General features: G+C 45.2%; 1 protein-coding gene across 1 annotated transcript in view; it reads right to left on the reverse strand.

Annotated features, from left to right (window-relative positions):
- Positions 1–12,606, reverse strand: part of USH2A (usherin) — a 2,319,650-nt gene that overhangs the window by 1,802,245 nt on the left and 504,799 nt on the right. The gene's annotated exons all lie outside the window — the stretch shown is intronic.

Genomic DNA, 12,606 nt, shown 5'->3' on the forward strand with positions numbered 1-12,606 from the left:
AGACGGCAGAAACAGACAAGCACAAATTACGGGCAAAACAAGGAAAAACAGCAAAATACGCGAGCAGACGGCAGAAACAGACAAGCACAAATTTAGGGCAAAACAACTGGGAAACCAGAGGGGAGCGACCACGGCGTCAGCGAGGCCGGCGGCGAGGCAGAAGGCAGGCAGAGGGGAACACACGCAGCAGCTGGTGGCCGTGCGGCGCGGGGGTGTCCCACAAGTGGGTCACACTCACCTGCGCTGCACGGTCGCCATTTAAGGCCAAGTGCGCGGGTGGGCGGAGCAGCTGGGAGGCGGGAGCGGGGAGGGAACAGAAGAGAAAAAGGGGCGGGGCCAATGTCGGTGGCGGGAAGCGAGAGCGGAGGGCGGCGAGGTAGGCGGCCAATCAGGAAGGAAACTGGACACGGCACAGGGGATACAAAGAAATTAACAGGCACAAATTTAGGGCAAAACAAATAAAAACGGCAAAATACGCGAGCAGACGGCAGAAACAGACAAGCACAAATTTAGGGCAAAACAAATAAAAACAGCAAAATACGCGAGCAGACGGCAGAAACAGACAAGCACAAATTTAGGGCAAAACAAATAAAAACGGCAAAATACGCGAGCAGACGGCAGAAACAGACAAGCACAAATTTAGGGCAAAACAAATAAAAACAGCAAAATACGCGAGCAGACGGCAGAAACAGACAAGCACAAATTTAGGGCAAAACAACTGGGAAACCAGAGGGGAGCGACCACGGCGTCAGCGAGGCCGGCGGCGAGGCAGAAGGCAGGCAGAGGGGAACACACGCAGCAGCTGGTGGCCGTGCGGCGCGGGGGTGTCCCACAAGTGGTCAATAAGACCAAGAGCTTAAATAAACAAAGAAACCCATAGGGGGAAGAGAAAAATCTTGTGAGGCGCCACAGCAGACGACCTGGCAACTACAATAAAACAGAGGGAAAAACAAAAAATGACCGAAAAAAACCAAAAACATTCTAAATCAGGTTGATGCGGTTCTAGAGCCTGGGTACTCAAAAACTTTCTCTAGGTGGCTAAATTTACAGTGTGGTTTGTGGCCGAGGGCCGCATCGGTGGGGGCGGGGTCAGTGGGGGAGAGAGGTGGGGCTAGAGCAACAAAAAAAACTATGACCATGAGGTTGACCACAGGTCCCTGCAGCGGACACCTTCGTCCACTGAGCCACCAGACCGGGCATACACACATCTTTCTTTCTCTCTCTCTCTGTCTCCCTCCCTCTCTCTCTCTTTGTCTCCCTCCCGCTCTCTCTGTCTCCCTCCCTCTCTCTAACTCTCTCTCTCCCTCCCTCTCTCTCTGTCTCCCTCTGTCTCACTTACTCTGTCTATCTCTCTCTCCCTCCCCCTCCCTCTCTCTCTTTCTCTTTCCCTCTCTCTACCTCTGTCTCTCTTCCTCTCTCTCCCTCTGTCTCCCTCCCTCTCCCTCCCTCCCTCTCTCTCCCTCTCTCTTTCCCTCCCTCTCTCTCCCTCCAGCGCTCTCCCTCCCTCTGTCTCCCTCTGTCTTTCTATCTCCGTCCCTCTGTCTGTCTGTCTCCCTCCCTCTGTCTGTCTGTCTCCCTCCCTCTGTCTGATTGTCGCCCTCCCTCTGTCTGTTGCCCTCCCTCTGTCTGTCTGTCGCCCTCCCTCTGTTTGTCTGTCGCCCTCCCTCTGTCTGTCGCCCTCCCTCTGTCTGTCGCCCTCTGTCTGTCTGTCTCCCTCCCTCTCTCTGTCTCACTCCCTTTGTCTCCCGCCCTGTCTGTCGCCCTCTGTCTGTCTCCCTCTGTCTGTCTGTCTCCCTCTGTCTATCTGTCTCCCTCTGTCTGTCTGTCTCCCTCTGTCTCCCTCCCTCTGTCTCTGTCTCCCTCCCTTTGTCTCCCTCCCTCTGTCTCCCTCCCTCTGTCTCCCTTCTTCTGTCTGTCACCCTTGTCTGTCGCCCTCTGTCTCCCGCCCTCTGTCTCCAGCCCTCTGTCTCCCGCCCTCTGTCTGTCGCCCTCTGTCTGCCTCCCTCAATCTGCTTCCCTCTGCCTCCCTCCCTCTGCCTCCCTCCCTTTGTCTCCCTCCCTCTATCTCCCTCCCTCTGTCGCCCTCCCTCTCTGTCTCCCTCTCTCTCTGTCTCCCTCTGCCTCCCTCTGTATCCCTCCATCTGTCTCCCTCTCTCTGTCTTCCTCTCTCTTTGTTTCCCTCTCTCTCTGCCTCCCTCCTTTTGTCTGTCTCCCTCCCTCTGCCTGTCTCTGTCTGTCTCCCTCTATCTGTCTCCCTGTCTGTCTCCATCCCTCTGTCGCCCCCCCTCTGTCTGTTGCCCTCTGTCTGTCTCCCTCTGTCTGCCTCCCTCTATCTGTCTCCCTGTCTGTCTCCCTCCCTCTGTCTCCCTCCCTCTGTCTCCCTCCCTCTCTGTCTCCCTCTGTCTCCCTCTCTCTATGTCTCCCCTCTCTCTCTCTCTCCCTCCCTCTGTCTCCCTCTCTCTGTCTTCCTCTCTCTGTCTCCCTTCCTCTGTCTGTCTCCCTCTCTCTGTCTGTCTCCCTCCCTCCCTCTGTCTGTCTCTTTCCCTGTCTGTCTCCCTCCCTCTATCGCCCCCCTCCCTCTGTCTGTTGCCCTCTGTCTCCCTCTCTCTCTCTCTCTCTCTCTCTCTCTCTCTCTGTCTCCCCTCTCTCTCTCTCTCCCTCTCTCTCTGTCTCCCTCTGTTTGTCTCTGACTCCCTCCCTCAGTCTCCCTCTCTCAGTCTCCCTCCCTCAGTCTCCCTCCCTCAGTCTCCGTCACTCAGTCTCCATCCCTCTGCCTCCGTCCCTCAGCCTCCCTCCCTCTGCCTCACTCCCTTTACCTCCCTCCCTCTGTCTCCCTTCCGCTGTCTCCCTCCGTCTGTTTCCCTCCCTCTCGGTCTCCCTCTCTCTCGGTCTCCCTCTCTCTCAGTCTCCCTCTCTTTCCCTCTCTCTCGGTCTCCCTCCCTCTGTCTGTCTCTGTCTGTCTCCCACCCTGTATCTCCCTCTATCTGTCTCCCTGTCTGTCTGTCTCCCTCCCTCTGTCGCCCCCTTCCCTCTGTCTGTCGCCCTCTCTCTCCCTCCCTCATTGTGCTTATCTATAATAATGTCCCCCTCGCCTCTTTTCCTATCTTCTCTCGTCAATCCTTTCTCCCCCTTTCCTCCCCCCCTCTCCGTTTGTCTCTACTCCCCACTCCGTCTCTTTTTTTTCCTTTTGGCTCTGTCTTCTCTTTATCTCTCCTTTGCTCTTACGTCTCCCTTGGCCTCAACATGGAGGGTTAATTAAATTTTTCCACTACAACATTGTCAAAATCGAATTTTCATTTTTTTTCCATTTTTAGTCATGTTGTTCTTTAAATGTAGTTCTTTCAATCCTTAGTGTTTTTTCCCGGATTTTTTTCACTCTTAGCTGTATACAGCACCACCCCATTGCACAAACAGATGGAATTTCATAAGAAAGAAACTTTCAATTTCAATCCAGTCTGTCACTTCACAGTTTTTAAACTAAGAATGTTGGCACTAACCCCGCTCCCCAAACGCCCCCACCCTTGCCCCGTAGCTTTTTATCCAATCGTTGTGGCCTGCCGTGAGGGACTAAACATCACTAGGCCTAGGATTAGCCTAGGACTTGCTAATTGTGCTGCTCGAAGGCATCAGCAACTCCCCAAGGACTCAACATCATCACCTAAGGCCTGGGATGGGGGAGATGCACCATGCTGTGCCTCCTCTGCCGGCCCATTGTCATTCTGCCCATGACAATGGGAACGGCTGACTTTGTGACCTGCTGAGAGTCACACTCGGGCTGTAGCAGCCTTTCAGGTGTTGCCCCAGCAGGAAAGTCGGCCCAGGTATGTGGGCCCATCCTCTAGAACCGGGCCTGGATCCAGGGGGGGGACAAGCATCCCCCCTTGCCCCCCCTGCGGACGCCCATGCCTATACAGTGGCAAATGTTTTACCTGTTACTCAGTGATACAATTTTTTAGGTCTGAGCGAAATTTAAAATATTCTGGCATAATTCATGTAATTTTTGATATTTCATATTACATTTGCAATGCAAAATTTAGATTACACCATTCGGCCACTTTGTGTAATAGCGTGCCATTTGCGGTAAACATTTACAGCGTACATACAGGAGCAACAGAGCACGAGTGTCTGTTGTCTGTGATTCTTTTTTGCACTAATGTTTAGTGTGAAGTACATCCTTGTGTTAAAATTTTTTCACTGGGTCTTGTTTCGCACTAAAATATAGTGCAAAATGATTGGATGTGTTCCTCTTCAAGGACAAGTGTCAGTGGATGTTAGCTGGGGGGGTCTAATCATAAACGCAGATACATGATGTTGTAGTAGTGTCACCTTAAGCACAGTTATATGATGTTGTAGGGGTATCCACATGAGCTCCAATATATGATATTGTAGTTGTGTCCGATAGCCACAGGGAAGGGTTGCCACATTGAGTTCTACAATAGAACATTGTAGTGAATTCCAGAGTGGTGTAACTATTAGCTCCAATGTATGATGTTGTACGGGTTTGCCACCATGAGCTATCATAGGCGGTTGAGTTGATATTCAGCAGGGAAGCCACCATGAGATATTTTGAAGGGAGTGTCCAAGGAAGTGTAACCATGAGCTCCAATATTTTATCTCGTAGGGGTGTTCTGGGGGTAGTTCACAATGAGCTGCAATGTATCTTTTTGTATTAATGTGAGCCTGTTACATAGTATTACACCCTGGATCTCACGGTAGAGCAACAATTTAGTAACCAGAAAGTTCTGATTGCCACATGAAGACTGAAGTATTCAAATTGTGTTGTGGTCGGAAAAATCAAAACCTTTATTAACATTCCTAGCAGAGAGTTAACAGCCAATTAGGGTGATCAGGATTATCTCTTTACAGAACATATGGTCGGCACATTGATGCACCAGTGCGAGATCACCAGTTTTGAGCCACTACTGTGTTGTTCAACTTCATTATTTTAATATGATTTGTGTGCTGAGTGAAGAGTAAAGGAAAAACAAAGGGAATTGATGCAACTCTTATCAGCTACAGCTCAATGGCTTCTGCCTATGTTGATTAACCTAGAAGAAAAATCTGAACTGAAGTTTATCAGAGAGGCATTGAGGGTCTTCTTGAACTATTTTAATCCATCTCACCAATGAGCTGATCTACCAATCGCATTTGCAAAACAACGATGTGCAACTTGCACACCGACGGTTCTGGGAGTGGGAATGCAATTTCACATATGCAATAATGGGTCGCATGCAAAACTGTACATGTACAAACCGTAATAAAATGACCTTCCTGTGATTCACTGGGAATTCACAGAGTCATGCAAGGGCCAGCGGACCTGCGTCCCTGCACTTGCATTCCGAAATGGGAACCTTTTTTTTTTACTCAAAAAATATTTCCCCTTTCTAAACACCTCAGGTGAGCAGACAGGGTTCCAAGGGAACAGCAGATGCACTGCAGATTCACTGCATTCCCAAACGGAAATCTGTTTCACTGGGGGTCCTCTAATAGATCAATGGATCAGATTTGCAGTCAAAGTCACAAACAATTGATTGATTACACCACAAATCCCAAGTGTTTGGGGCGCCCCTCTTTCACACACCCTCCTATCTGCGATAAGTTCTGGGAAGCAAAAACTCTTTCATGATTTGGAATGAACTTTCTGACATTTACAATGTTTTCAAAACATTTTAAAGAAGTGGTTTTCGGTTGCAAACGCTAGGTTTGTGCACATCTGAGGCTCTGCAACTGCAAAATACCTTTGTACACGATGCCAATAGTGAGGAGGTTGACAGAAAATATTGTTTCTTATCTTTAATCATTGATTATTTAGGTAAAAAAATAATTCTGCATGGCTACATGCTAATGATAATAATACTAAGTACCCGAAGAAACTCAGGAGCACGAAGTGCATGCTGGAATTGATGGCCTCACTTTTGGAGAGGAAGTATATGGAGATTGTTTTAGGCACACGTTGGTCTGAACAGAAGATACCACAAAAACAACACCAAGAGAGAAAGGGTCATAGGGAAATTTTAAAGACCTGCCCAGGTTCACATCCCCAAATACTACAAAATATCAACAGAAAGAACCGGGGGTCTAAAGGCCAATATTATGGCGGGCTAAACTAAAAGAGTGATATGTGGTAAGATCCAAGCCCGAGTAGCAGGATTGCCATCAATATATCATCGTGATCAATCTTTTCATTTGATCATCCATATAGCGGGATGGTATGTCTCTTGATCATAGAGACTTGCTACCATACCAGCAGTGGTGGGCTGGATCACACCCACAGTCACTATAAACAGAAAATGAGTGACTGGATAGTTGATCGCAAGGCAATCAAGTACAGTGCAAAACACAAAAATAGGTGGTGAATTAAAATAGGATGATGAGGCCAAAAAAGAAGAACATTTTATTAGAATACAGACTCATCCCCTAAATAAAAATAGAACAGTGCAAGGGGCAGTTTAAACAAAAAACTGCAGAAAAAAGGCCAACATGTTTCAGCCACTAGGGAAACCAATCCCTAGGCTTTCTTCAGGGCCTCTTCTCTCAAACTTTGCTACTGCATAAACAAAGTGTTAGTAACACCCAGTGGAAAATATGGAGTGTAACTGAAAAGAATAGATGTAAATTCCATGCAACACGTCATGAAAAAGAATACCGGTTGGAATGAATACAACCTGATATGTACTAATCCTCCGCATCAAGGAATGCAGATGATATCTAAAAAAGATTCAATAGAGTAAAGTTAGCAAATTAAACAAAAAGCGTTCTCTTTCTTGTTAAGTTCCTATAATTAAATGCTTTTTACAAAATATGCCATTTGCTCACCCAGCTTGACCGGGTACTGGACCTCACCTCACCTGGACCATGCTCAGGAAATTGAGTCCCCACTCTGTGAAGGAAAAGCAAAACGGAGACATAACGGAGAAGATAGAAATAGAGAACTACACAGCAATAGTCCCCTGGCTTACTCAATTCACTGTGCCCCTTTTAATTTTCCACCCTACTCAGATAGGTGTCAATTAAAGACAGCCAGGCCTGTCCCCACGAACTCCTAAAACCAAAAAAACAACGCTTGCAGTTAAAAAGTGGAACTGAAGCCTCTAATTCATTTGAAAAATAGAAACCCTTGTGATGTTAAGCAAGGGTGATCTGTATTGACTAGGCGTGGGCGGAAAATCCGTTCCGCTCGCGGATTTTGCGGATTTTCGGGAAATCCGCAATCCGCGAGATTTGCGAATTTCCCGCAAAATCCGCAAATCCGCGAGCAGCGGATTTTGCTCGCACTGCTCGCACTGTTCGCGTGAGTTCGCGCCCCGCGAATAAGTGCAAAATTGCAGAAATACGATCTTAGCAAAACTGAAAGTAACTACTTACCAGGTTCAAAAGTTCAGGCTCATCATTAGTAGCCATTTCCTGGAGTGCTTCCTGAGGGGCCCCTCCAGAGTTCAGTTGCCAGTTGAAACTATTATGTGACCCTGCTCTGAACCTCAGAATAGTTACACATATGCCACAAAGGTCCTGAATTACAGCTAAGGGAGACAAGCAGGAGCCAGGCTGGAAGTTAAAATCCATTAATCAGCCCCTAATTCATTATTGTCAGTTGGGGCAGGGCAGGTGTTGTAACTAATTTTGCAACAATGAAAGCACTTAGCAAGTGCAAAAGATCACTAATCAGGGCGCACTAAGGAAGCAGGTGCCAGCTAAAAAAATATTCTGTGACACATGAATCAGCCCCAAATTAATTCAGGTCACTTGAGGCAGGGAAGGTGTGCTTTGCTTTGCCGAAAATAATGTACACTGGACAACCAGAGGGTGTGGTGATGAAACAGAGGGTGGCATGGGTGGGCCAGAGGGTGGCATTAGTAGTCAGAGAGTGGCAGTGGTGACAGAGAGTGGCAGTGATGAAGAAGAGTGTCCCAAACAGGCTGGACACGTAGAAACAACAAGTTCGCGAAACTTGCGACCCGACAGGTAAGTTCGCAATTTGCGAAAGTGTACAAAACCCTCGCGAACTGGCAGAAACACGGGCAAACACAAGAAAAAAAAATCCGCAAATTCGCGGGAATTCGCGGATTTTGCGGATTGCGAATCCGCAAATCCGCAAAATTCGCAAACGCGAGATCCGCAAAATTCGCTCATGCTTAGTATTGACCTGCATTTATCAAAATGCGTCTTGCCCACCCTATGACATACTGATAGAATTAGTTAGCTGTGCTTTCTTACTCGTACATACTAAGTAGGTTAATAACATGTAGCACCCAGATGTCTATAATCTTCTTGCAGAGCCCAAAAAGGCAGATTGAATCTGGCACTAAACTTAACCCCCCCAGTGCGTTTTTTCGCAGCTACAGAGTACTACCTCACGGCCAGAGCTCCAAACGTCTACCTGTCCGTCGTTGCCTCAGGTTAATCCCGAGTCTAGGGGGAGGCAACGACCGGCTCAGGATAGGCTTTTAAATAAGACACTGTCGAGCCTGTACATGGGATATAACTGTCACGCCCACTCCAGTGCGATCCAAAATATATAGAGCGCACCCACTATAAACAACCTCTCCATATATATTATGTATTATTGTGCCCTAAACAGGATGAAATTGAAGTCATTATTTACTACTTTCCAAAGTTAGAAACGCCAGGTCGGTAGAGTAAAAAATGCCAAACTCTCGCGTAAAGGTGCAGAACTACAAAATGATGTCATAGAACTGACGTTTAAAGTTCCTACAATCAAACTCAATTGAGATGATCACCACATTCTATCACCTCTAAGCACCAGCTCTCTAAAGTGATAACAAGGTTTGGCAGAGGGAAAAGTCAAGTCCTTCCCTTATCTCTGAAACTAGAAAAGCCAAATTGATAGAAACAAACACCTTCATGATTACCAACGAGCTCACGCATGAGGACGCAGGATACAAAAAAAGTCATAGACCTGACGTTTGTAGTTCCTCCAAACAAACACTATTGAGATGTCAACCAAATAAAAACGCCAGCTGTCCATGTTATATAAAGGTTTAACCAAAAGGTACAATTGTGTCAATGCCTGAGGGTGTCATTATTAAATCTGTATCCAGGGGATTCTGGTAAGTACATATTAATTAATAGACAGTCTCCCTTAAATGGCAAACAGCATGTGGGTATTCAGACTGAATCATAATACAGATCGAACATCAAAATAGTGTGCATTTGGTGTAAATAGCAAGCAGCTATAAGGGATGAACAACTCCTTAAAAGTAGATGCCGATATGTCAAGATCGATACTCTTGACTCAATGTTTAGCATGTATACCTGAAACCTAAACTGTGATGGATAATGACGAAAGATATTCAATTTCCATATGTCTCAGTGTTACATGTATGATGTATGTATAATCTATCATGCTGATAGTCTATAAACCAACTGTTTGTATAATCCAGTACAGATACTGACACAACTTAACAATGAATACCTATAAAATAGTGGACAGATGGACTCAGACCACGATTACAGGGTCGACCAAGGTATATCATCATTGAGCCCAAGTGTGTCGCTACGAAGTTTGAATATCCATTTCTGCTCTTTGGTGAACAAATACCTAGAAATGTTGCTAATGTGGGACGGTATGAATGGATTTTCTAGTACGGTCCACTGAAAGTCTTCTTCTCCATGATTTTTGTCTACAAAATGTTTCGCGAGATTCGTCAGTGTCTTTTTACATCGAAACAAACTCTTGTGTTCAAGCATGCATATACGCACTTTACGTGTAGTCATTCCAACATATCTAATAGAGCAAGGGCAAGTCAGAAGATAAATCAGATTGTCACTATTACAGTTAGTAAAGTGAATTTGTTCCCAAGGTCGATCTGTGCCTATGTCTATTGTTGTGGAGTGTTTGGTCTGTGGACAATCGGAACAGCTCCCACAGGGATGGTGTCCAACCACTGCTGGTAGATTCCAAAGGGTACCTTTTGTTCTTTTAGGTGTGTCCTTTGGGCGTGTGCACAAGAGCCGGTCACGTATGCTACTCGCCCTCCTGAACGCAAACAGTGGTGGAGCAAGTTTTTCACTGCTGTGGTTTAAGGTATGCCAGTAACGGCGAACAATCTTCTGGATGTTATTTGCTCTTGTACTAAAAGTACTCACAAAAGTCAAACGGTCCATCGAAGGTTTAGGTACTGGAGGTTAAAATAAGGCTTAACGGTTGTTATTCCTGGCCAGCTTGAGCCAACGCTTGATAAGTGGGTGCGGGAAATGTCTTGCCAGAATTTGTTGGGACAGACCCTTCGCATGGTTCTTGAAAGTCTTTTCAGAAGAGAAATTCCTCCGCAAGCGGAGAAATTGGCCGTAGGGCAAGTTGTCACAGAGAGCCTTTGGGTGTTGGCTCTCGACCTGTAATAGAGAATTTCTAGCCATGGGCTTCTGATAAAGTTCGCTCTGCAGACCATCAGGAGTGGCATAGATAGATAAATCAAGGAACGGCAGCCTTCCTTTATTGATCTCTACAGTAAATTTTAACTATCAATTCCTTACGTTAAGCCATTGATGGAACTCCAATATCTATTCATGATCTCCTCTCCACACTACCAACACGTCATCAATGTAACGTTTCCACCATCGGATTGACGCGAAAAATGGATTGGTAGGTGTAAGCACACGTTGTTGTTTGAATGCGTGTACGTAAAGATTCGCCAAACTCGGCGCAAAAATGCTGCCCATACTGGTCCCCGATATTTGAAGATATATGGTGTCTTCAAAACGGAAGAAGTTATTTTTCATAGCCAGTTTAGCAAGGGACATAATGAAATGAACAGGTGTTATGGTGTCCAAATCAGCCTCCCCAGGATGGATGTGATGGTTTCTAAAGTCTGATAGAGGTGTACAGGGACTCAACATCGAAAGAGACTAAAAAGTCTCTTTCGGGATCATATTCAATCTCTGGTATCACGCGCAAAACATCCTTCGTATCCTGTAGATGCGTAGGCATTCTCTGTACAATGGGCCTCAAGAAGTGATCCACAAAAGTGGATAATGGTTCGAGAACAGAAGATAGGCAGAGGTGACAGTCAAATTCAACCCATCTGACCAGGCGTCGTAATATTATTTATGTCAATAATGATCTAGAGCAAATTTATTTATGACTACTTGTGTCCTTTGTGATTATAAAATATGAAACATGGTTTATTTAGAATCCTACTTTGGATATTTTGATGGTATGACTGCAGTACAACGTGCCAGCTGTGTTGCTTGTGGTTTTTTATTTGAATTTGATTGCCATATGCTTACCTTGATCGGCTCAGTTTTTAATCAATCCAGCCCACTCCTTAATATATTATTTGAAGATTTGTGCTTAGTTACAGGATCCAGTGCCTTCGTCAGTAATGACTACAAATGGGCTTGTAGAATCTTCAAACTCTAAGAATTTCAGACTAGACACAGAGCTGTTCAAGGAATGGTTAGTTGTGAGCATTTGTTTGTGCACAATGCAAGCTCTTTGTAATGCTTTCTAGTTGTGAGCTTTATTAGAAACAGCAAGAAAAGTAAAAAACTAAATCTGGCATGACCTTTTTAGTGGTATGAATCGGTTGAGGTGGCTTTTATTTCCGAAGATAATTATAGCAACATATTGTTCAAAATGTGTGTACTAGTGTTCTACATATTAGAACATCTAATTATTTAGGTATCTAAAATAAAAAGTCTGTCAAGAATCTGTAAAGTTATGTCCTATGACCTAGTTTCAATGCTGACTGGTTTTGAAAAATATGTGTGTTCTACGCTTTAAGGAAAATATATTTCCATGACAAACAAGAAGTTAAATCCAGTATCATAAGAGCACATGAATATATCTGCGGGTCTTGTCTGCAGACATCTTTAGCAATCTAGCTAGCTGTCACTTGCAGACCAGCTCATCATCACTAGTAGTCCTTCGCACACCTGCAGCCAGGACACCATCAGGCTGCAGACTAAGAAGAGTAAAATAGAAAAAAAACATCTATGCATCTAGGATCTGGAACAGCATGCACATAGCCATCAGGATGACCCCAATGCTGCTCCAATTTAGGAAAGAGTCTAAGACTTAACTCTTTAAAAAAACACCACATCACAATGGATTAACAACCCACAAACATATCAAAGATGGTTTAATGCCTGACCAAGCAATAATATGGCTGAGTGAAACACTATGAGATAGGAATATATTGTTCTTAACTCTACTGACAAATACCAGTGGGGAAAATTGGAACCATTGGATTTGTCATCATGATTACGTTTTATTTATTTCTTTCAGAACACACATGCAAAACAGACCAAAGCATGTGGTATTAAAATAAGCTAGATGGTTGCCAAAACATATCCTATTCCAGGTCCCATCATGTGCCTGCTTTTCTCGTCTTATGTTTCCACGTTAATTAAATAATTGAATTGGAATAATATAAATCTAAGGGCTGTTCTCATATGAGTGGGAATATCACTCATTGACTTTGTTTGTCAATGAGTTGAAATTGCTCGCTACCATTTGTCTAGGCTTGCGCGAAAGAAATACCACAGACATGTATATTGTTGGCTAAGTGTCCTATAATATGCAAATTATACTTAGAGTCAGCTTTGTGACCACCCTTGTTCAAGATGCGAAGACGATTTCATCCT

This window comes from Lissotriton vulgaris, chromosome 6 (assembly GCF_964263255.1).
Source record: "Lissotriton vulgaris chromosome 6, aLisVul1.2, whole genome shotgun sequence".
Lineage (NCBI taxonomy): Eukaryota > Metazoa > Chordata > Amphibia > Caudata > Salamandridae > Lissotriton > Lissotriton vulgaris.